Raw genomic sequence first — 10,050 nt, 5'->3', positions numbered from 1 at the left:
CGGTTGAGACCTATGCAGAGTCAAGATAGAGTAGATGTGTTATGGAGAGACCGCGGATAAGCACAGGGCTGGAGGAAGCATGAGGAATGGGATCACCTGGAGACAAAGCCTACAGAACTCCATGAGCTCTGGCCTCTAGCCCCCGGCCTGTGCATGCCTTCTCCACAACCGTCGAGTCAGCCTATGAAGGATGTCTTCCCAAAAGAGCTTGTAAGGACAGAGGAAGCTGGGACATAACTGACAGGACTGACCATCTCAATGATTAACACCCATGAACCACATGAGGCCGTCAGTTTGCCTCATCTTTTCAACAACTCGCATGCCAACAAAATAGCGTCTTTGTTTTTACATTTCTCTATCCTGGGAGTTTACTATGATCTAGTTTTAAGGGTTCAGGACGTTGCCTCTCCTCTCACGTAGTCTTCAGTGTTTGGATAACAAGAGGCCGAAGTTATCTCAAGGTGGTGTGGACTCCTGCTAGCCTGATGAGTTTGGGGCTCCACCCACCCTCCACCCTTCTCTGCTCCCCTTAAACCCTTCCAGCCCTGCTCACCACAAGTCATCCACACGTTGACCCGCCCTCTGAAGTGGTGTGGGTGGATGGAGTTACTTTGTTTTGCGTTCTACTGGAGCTGCGCCCTTTGTTTGGAGTGTCTGGCTGTGCGTGTGCAAGCCCGTTTTAGGGGGGGGCGTTAGTGGGGGGCTGGTGTGATGTGGTGTGCGTGTGTTTGCTTATTTTATGTCTTTCTGCACAAGTATGTGTTGTTGCTCCCCTATGTCCATTAAAACGAAAGAGAGGGAGAGAGAATTGACAATATGTGGAAAAAAAGTAAGGGCATCAGTGCTTAATTGTGTGACTGTATTATAGTAAAGAAAATGTAAATTACAACTGCATATATGATATGATAATATCAGTGTCCTTATTGATGCGTGTAATGAGGTGATCATAATCACACAATGTTTTAAAATAGGATAATTCATTATCAAGGTTATTGTAAAAAAAAAAAAAAAGAATAGTAACATTGAGTAAAAGGAAGTATGCTAAAAAATGTTTTACAGTTTAATGGAATGAGTAATTCAACCCATTCTAAAACAAGAGGATCCACAAGGAGGAGGGGAGGGTTTTTTCTAACCAAATGGAAACAAGCTGAGGAGTCGCATGCCAGCTTGTTTATAAAACGTGTGGCCAATGTATGCCTCGGGTCTGGTCGATACATAATAACAAATAACCCAACGCGTGTTTCCACCAATATAAGCAAACAGCTGCAGAAGAAGGGCGGAAAGGTAAAAAGTTGGAACCGCCGCGTACAGACCTCCAGCATTTAATAGCCGAACATCTACTACAGTTATAGGATGGGCAAACGTTTGTAGGCTACAAATGAAAAGCAACACATTCTTATCCTTTGTAAATGATCGACATCCATAGAATAGGCGTAGCGTAAGACCTTGTTGCCTGGTCGGGTAGAATGTGCTGTTATGTGAATTGAACCAAGTGTGGAATCATCATGCATGCGCCTTATGCACAGCACACTCCGGTGAAAGCGTAAAGGCGTAAACGTGTTAAGTGTGCCGTGGAGGCGAGCCACCCCACTACGGCCGTGGGGTGGCTCGCCTCGGGAACGAACGTAGACGGTTCAATGTCCGTTTAAAGGGTGTAGCCTACTCTCCTCCGGCCATTTAAAGACCCCAGTAGTAGGCTTACAGGACAACGAAACCACAGAAAAGGTAAAACAACCAAAACTACCTTACCGTTCAGTGGAAACGGATTTTCCGTTCACATTCACCTCAGTCCAGCATGACTCGAATTCGTTTAGGATGAAGAGAAGAGTAACTGGTATCCTCGCTAAACGTATCACACAGTGCAACGTTACAATACGAGATGTCCGTCACGTCCCCACTCGAATACTGCCATCCTTTTTTACTACACATGACTGAGGTTCACCGCCTCCAAGTGTGGAAACTTTGGCCCCTCCTCCAACACGCAGCACACGCGCTCCCCATCTGCAGCCGGTGAAAGCTTGCTCTGCTCAGCCTCACTTCCCATCCACTTCTAATTACGGTTCATCTGGAACTAAATCGCTTTACCATTCGTCTATGCGTATGACTCATACAAATAAAGATCAAACTCGCTTTCTCTCTCTCAAAAAGACACGCACGCACGCATAGAAAATCACAGATGGTCATGCAGACTAAAACAAATGCCCAATTAATCAAACATGATCAACAGCTTGTATCCATGTAAATAATGTTAATTTCCCCTCCCGTGAATCCAAGTATACTCCCGTCGTGTGGCCTGTGTGTGCCATGGGTACGCAGACAGCAGCCCCCTATCTCATTCATCAAAGACAAGTCGAACAATGAAGACGGTACCCACAGAGAGAATTACAAGGGATTACGCAAACAGAGACTCAGACCTGAGCTCCAACACACTCCCTCCCTCTTGGAAGCCCATTGGAAGCAGACAGAGGAGTGGGACTACATCAACTTTTCCTCCTCCTATCATCGCTTCATAATGGTTCCCTCACAAGGAAGGGAAAGACACAAACTCCCCGCGTCTCAACCTTTCAACCGTGATGACTATATCTCTGTTTAGCCTCTACTTTTGGAAATAGGCTAGACCTGAAGGCCGGTCTGACAGGATTGGGAAGTGTTAATAAGGAAGGGTTGACACACTTTCGGATTGGTTTTCAAGCTCACACAAAAGCCCCCATCTGAATGTTATAAAGGAAATATAGGGAGGGAGGGAGAGACACAAGATGGATAGATAGTATATAGATGAATGGATGGATAATATATAGATCTATGGATATTGGAAAGTAGATAGATAGATTGATAATAGATAGAGATAGATATAGGATTTGAATATTATGCTCATGTTGTTGAGGTTGGAGGCACAAGATTAGTGTTACAGGTCCAGCTTCGATTTGATTAAAGTACTTGTTTTCAGTTCTGAGGTACTGACGTATTACATTTGCAGTTCATGTATTTATTTTAACATTTAATTTCACTAATGGCTGCCGGGGAACAAATTAATGATATATGAATCCTTTCAACATGGGTACCGGTGATCAGTGGAATTGGAACAAGAATTACAGTATCATCTTTTTAATTAAATTCAGGATTAGGAACGAGGAACAAATAAATCCTCTAAATGTAGGTCGTTTTTTCCCAATCTGTCGGCTGTCCATCTTTAAAAAAAGTGCTAATATCGTATGGTAAGTTATCTCCTCATGTCTTCTTAGCCTTGTAAAACGCTTGATTAATGTGTAAACGATCACGTGGCCCACGTGTCTGAGTAAAGAGTTGTCCTGGGGTGAGGAACAGCAAGCATGGACAGCTCTAAACAAAATGCAGTGAAGCAGCCATTCAGATGCACAAGTGGTCTCTAGTGAGAGGAGACTAATCAGGGGGACATGTTGTTTGGAGCAATTTAAGAGACAAACAAGGGCATGATTTCTACTGGCTTTTTTTTTCTTTTTCAACAGGAAAAAAAAAAACTTGAAAGAAACCTCTCAGGGCCACATGAGGCTGAGAACCGCGCAGAACAAACGCCCAGCGGGATGCTGGGGCAAATCTGGTTTAATCTGTCGAGACGCTTTGTCCATCTCCCCTCAGCCCTCGGCCCCCTCACCCTCCTCACCCCTGGTCACAACACGCAGAACAACCAGGACACCATGGTATCACGCAACTCCCCCTCGCCCACTCGTCTGCATCATGTATTGGGGTTAAGTATATGGCAGACCCTTTGAAACAAACTACTCACACTCAGTTAGTCACACACACGCACACACACTAGGACACACACAAACCGGTCAGACACACATTGTCAGACCGACGGACAGACCACACACACACAGTCAGTCAGTCAGACAGACAGACAGATAGACAGACAGAGAGACAGACAAGACAGGCAGACAGACAGGCAGACAGGCAGACAGACAGACAGACAGACAGACATAAACACCCAAACACACAGTCAGACACACATGGTCAGACAGACAGCCAGACAGACGGACATACCGACAGCATCATTCCTATTATGCCAAAGGGTTGGTGGAGGGGTGAAGAGTAAGGAGAAGAGCTGGACGAGAGAGGAGATGCTGAGTCAGGGTCAGCAGTCAAGCTTTGAACCAATGACACTGGGAACACACTCCATCCATCCTCAAATTGAGGGTCTGATGGGCTGAGTGCTGCACTTTGGAAAATATCTGCATGAGTCATCCATACTATGTCCTCACCTTGAACAAGTCCCAATCAACGTCCTCGCGTTGGGACAATGTTCCTTAGAGGGAATGCTAGCTGACATGACTAGCTTCTACCGCTTAAAACCGGAGAGAGACAGGAGACAGTAAAAGGGTAGACTGCATAGCTGAGGATACAGAATGAACTTGATACACACACACACACACACACACACACACACACACACACACACACACACACACAGGCATGCATTCACGCATAGGCATACACACTTACCAACCAACACACAAACAAACAAACACACAGGAGATAGAGATCCACCCCATTGAACCTACAAGGTATCTCCTTATCTGTCATGCTGAAAAAGAATCAATGCAGCTGGTTATTAGTTTGTCTGTACAGAGTGGGGGAAGGGCCCAGCAGGCTGTATGTTATAGATATGGACCTAATGGTAGGCTGGGATATTAATATATACGTCTACTGCTCTTCATCAGGCCCCAGAGAACTGGAAAAATACATACCCAGCAGACATATACATGAGGAGGTCTTGTGTGTCTGTGTGTGTGTATGTGTGTGTGTGTGTGTGTGTGTGTGTGTGTGTGTGTGTGTGTGTGTGTGTGTGTGTGTGTGTGTGTGTGTGTCTGTGTGTGTGTGTTTGAGTGTAGGGGTTTGTTTGACCATTCTGAGGAAAAGCCTTCAGGCATTGAGATGGAAATAATGATTTCTGTCTTTTTCAATATATCTGAAGCAGTCATTAATCATAACTGTATGTATCTGACCAAGCCTTGAATGCCAAAGACACTAAATTGAACTTGTCATTAACAAAAAATATAGATTAGACATATATTACAATATATTATTTATTTAAGATATTCACATTCTCTTTAATATGTATTGCCTGCAGCAGATCCATTATGCTTAGCATAAAGGGCAACTGTTTGAGATTATACGAAAAGATAATGGATCCTGTTATTCTCAGCGCAAAATCAACAAGATGTCTGTAACGATTTGACAGCACATCTTGCTGTTTTAATTCAAGTTAATACACTTTGTAAATAAATAACCACAATAGACATAACACCACAAACAGTGTCACACGCACACACACGCACACACACACACACACACACACACACACACACACACACACACACACACACACACACACACACACACACACAAACACACTCACACAAACAGAGGGAGGTAAGAATACTATAATCAAGTACACTAAAACCAGATTGCTAACAAAGCAACACCTCAGATGTGAGATAGCTATTGAATTGACCTTCACCAGTCTAAAGCTTCCTCATGTTCAAATCTTCCTGTTTCTCCATACTCTTGATTGGCTGGACTCATGTATGGCTCTCCTCAAAATGACCCGGTTTAGCCAGCATGTAACTGCAGCAAAGTGGATTTATGCCAGCAGCAGACGGCTGCTTCGACTCTCAATCGAAGGGTTCTTTAAAAGCCAAAATGTGAGACTACAGCTCCGGTTGAAATAGTCCATTTTGCTTAGGAAGCTTCCTAACTGAGTGAAATGACCCGGAAGCATCTAGTGGCAGCTTAATAAGAGCTGTTTGAATTCTCTAAATGCTAGGGGAAGGTGCTCCAGTGCTTCCTCTCTTATCTCCTCTAGCATAGGGTATGACCTCCTTTGTGAAAGGAAAGGAGATAATGCTTCCCACAATTGATTACGGTAGCAACACTTTAAGCGAGGCACCGTTCGCCAAAAATATCAGTTAAATGAAAAGTAATGAGCAGTAAATAGGGGGGTGTTAAAACAAAAAGGGACAAAACAACCAGTACTACTACGTCCCAGATATGGAGAAAGTGCTTCAGGGAGAGGGAGTAAGCTGGGCCAAACCCACCTGTGATTCATGTGTGAGCTAGGTCCTCTTCTTACTTATTTAACATCATTATTTTCAGGACAATACACGAAAAAAAAAAAGGTCTGACTCTATAGTTGTAATTCATAGTAAAACTGGAGCAATAAATAGCTTTGCCTTTTATATGACACTACCGTGACCCAGGGAACAATCAACTTCCTCATTATTTGCTCTGTGAGATGGTTTGATTGGATGCAGTATGGATTGGATGTTTATTAATATTATGACGATATAACTGCAACAACCAAAAGCTCACTAAAATAGGCTTAGTGATGATATTTTATTAACAATTTGATTTAATTGAAAGTGTTTCAATTTTAGAGATTATGATTTCAGATGTGTTCAATGTCATAATAGCACCAGCCACTGTAATTCTGAAGTTAATTTGTTGAGGTAATCAAAGAATAGCACATCGATGAATAGGCAAAGGAAATACAGTATCTGTATTTTTTTGTCAACCCAGTAGATCTATGACACTCGATATATATTGCTCGATATACATTTATATGTAAATGAGCACATACGAATTCCCACATCAGCAGAATATAAAACACAATGTAAATCTTCATATGAACTGTTAGCATCACCATGCAAAAACAATTAGCCCCATTTCCTCACCAGAGGTATACAAACCCTCCCTCTGTATGAATAGGTCATCACAGAATCAACGTGTTGAAAATAATATTAATATTTCAATGATCCAATAAAATACAACTTTACAAGCCTAAGACATTCTGCCTGGGAGAACGAATCTCATTCTTTGCTTCCCATTAATGTCGTCGTGTCGTTCAGATATACCCAATTGGAAATAATGGAATTACTATTCCACTATTCCTGTCTTAATATCCTTTTGTGGACGGACAATAGTGCCGGACAGAAAAGTGGCCTGGGTCCCACTCGCCCCCCCGTGACACGCACAAGAGAGTGGTCCGCGCTAGTGCACACCGTATGCCCACACGCCCCGTTTCCGTAGTGACGCCACGGGGCCAATCTATAGCTCCATAATAAGCCTGTCAATCAGGGCTTCAGTGGGCTATAAATTCACGCCGGTACAGATGGTTAGAGTTGGACGGAAAAACACATTAGTCCGGAACACTGTTCACGGATGGAGAAATACGCAAGACCCAACGGAAAGGTTATTGGACACTATGTCAACACACCAAGGTGACTGACATTCAAGTCTCGGAGGGAAACTGTGTGCGCACACATGCACCTATGTGCACACACGCACATACACACACTCAGACACGCACACACACACCTTTTCTCTATCTCTCACACACATCCCTACTTAAACATACACATGCAACAGACAGTGATTTACAGCACAATTTCAAATGGGCAACCCCCCAACAAGCGCACACCCCTACGTTCACTCACACACACGCACACACACACACACGCACGCACACACACACACGCATGCACGCACACACACACACACACACACACACACACACACGCACGCGCACGCACGCACGCACACACACACACACACACACACACACACACACACACACACACACACACACACACACACACAGACCTCTACACACACACCAAGTGACATGAAGCTGACTTAGTACCGTCTATCACCATGGCGCCCAGTTCCCAGGTGTCAGGAATCTGAAAGCTACGCTGTCAGAGAGAGAGAAAAATAGAGAGATAGAGAGACTGAGAGAGAGGGAGAGAGAGATAGATAGATAGATAGATAGATAGATAGATAGATAGATAGAGAGAGAGAGAGAGAGAGAGAGAGAGAGAGAGAGAGAGAGAGACCAAAAGAAAGAAAGAGAGAGAGATAGAGCTCTTACCACAGTACACGCCGTTGCTTGTCACCTCGGCGACGCCTTCAGCCGTGTCCAGTGTCTACTCGCAGTTACCCCCCGACCCTCTGCACCAACAGGCAACCACCTCCTCCTCCTCCTCCACCTCCTCCTCTCATGCTGCCCAGAGCAGCGCTCCGCACCGGCGATCCTCCCCCAAGGCGGAGACCCAGAGACGGGCAGGCAGGTGTCTCCAGGAGCCGGTTAGCACTGGAGGATTCCCCCTGTTACGCCTCTACCTCCACCAGCAGCAGCAGCAGCAGCAGCGGTGGAAACGTGTGTGGGGAAATGTGTGTGTGAGTAAGACGGCGAGCGAGATGGATGTGAGTGTGTGTACATGAGTGTAGTAGTGGGAGTGTTTGCGGGTGTGTGTGTGTGTGTGAGGAGGCAGAGCTGATCCAGCAGATGCAGACCGGAGCCACCAATAGCAGGCGAGGAAAGGGATAGTGTGTGTGTGTGAGAGGGAGAGAGGGAGAGAGAGTAGAGGAGGGGTCTGAGGCAGCAGCCTGATAGCATTACATCATGGACTAGGCAATGGTTGGTTTGCTTGGGATGCTGAAAGGTGTGTCTCTGCGTGTGTGTGTGTGTGTGTGGTTGTGTAGTTGTGTATTTATACGTGTGTGTGTGTGTGTGTGTGTGCGTGTGTGTTTTTGTGTGTAGGGGGGGGGCCTTGTGTGATAATGTGTACCTCGGGGTGTGTGTGTGTGTGGTTGTGTAGTTGTGTATTTATACGTGTGTGTGTGTGTGTGTGTGCGTGTATGTGTGTGTGCGTGTGTGTATGTGTGTGGGTGTGTGTGTGCGTGTGTGTGTGTGCAAATTTGGAGGTATACGTTTTTATCTGTTGGGGGAGGGTGTGTGTGTGTGTGTGTGTGTCAATATGGGGGTGAATTTGTCTCTGGGGGTATTTGTGTGTGTGTGTGTGTGTCTGCACACAGAGGGGTGTGACGGATCCCCTGCTGCAGACTACAGGATGATTAAAGAGTGTGTACGGGCTGCATACTGTTGTCATGGCGAATTCACCTGGGAGTGTTTGTTCTGGAAATCTTTATGTGTGTGTGTGTGTGTTAGAATACATTTGCATCGATACATCATTACAAATAAGGGTTTTTCTTTTTGTAGTTTTACTCCTGGATATTGCCAAACAACAAAAAGCGCCTTCCAGATTACCTTTCATTGTAAACCTATGGACTGTCGCAATCTGAAAAGGACAGTAGAAGCATGCGCACAACACACATTGCTATGGCTATGATCAGTGGAGAGATTATCAGTAGAACATTGATAAATAGTGTTTATCGATTGGAACAAATGTTTATAAATTGTTACATTGAAACAGTTGTAAGACTATTGCAGCTATGTGATGATCACTATTGTAGCTATGTGATGTTTATGGATTGTTCTATTTCTTATTCTATTGCAGCTAAGCACAGTACTCCAGTTGAAAGAATGTGCTGGGCCATAACCATCCTCATACATCAGACCTCATCCTACCTCCCTCAGACAGTAGGGAGGGGACAGCAGAGCCGTACCACCACGGGTCACCTGGTCCCTCCACCCAGGCCGGCTCTGCCTGTCAGCAGCCAGACACCCTGCCAGATAGCGGCCACGCAAACCGCCAGAAACACTCAGCAGATAAACCCAAGGGGAGAAGGGTGAGACCAGGGCCGCACGCAGCTGTCGTCCTCGCGGTGCTTATGGGGGATGGCGGCACGTCGCCCCCGTGGGTCTTGTGGCGGGCCTGTATCTGCACGGCGACGCCTCAGCTTCCTCCCCGCTTGTTGAAGTCACCGCTGAGGCTAGCACATGCCTCTCAGTTATCAGTTTTAAATGATGTACCGGCATGACAAACTGATTTCTGCATTGCCAAAGCAAAAAAAACTACCAGATCATTGAAAAGAAAAAAATCGGAATGAACATTACAATTGCTGTTGGGGAATAAAACGACTAATACCCCTCTCTCTCTCTCCCCCCCCCCACACACCCCCACCCTTGGTACATTCCTATCACCTGTGTAGATTATTCATTCTCTACACCTGTGTTCTCGTTCTTTAAGTTCCCCAGTTTCTGTCCCTTGTTATTATGTTTTTTCTTTCTGTCTGTGTTTCGATATATAAACCCTTATTTCATCTTAAAGA

The sequence above is a fragment of the Pollachius pollachius genome (assembly GCF_949987615.1).
Source record: "Pollachius pollachius genome assembly, chromosome: 5".
In the NCBI taxonomy this organism is placed as follows: Eukaryota; Metazoa; Chordata; class Actinopteri; order Gadiformes; family Gadidae; genus Pollachius; species Pollachius pollachius.
This window is presented reverse-complemented; position numbering follows the sequence as displayed.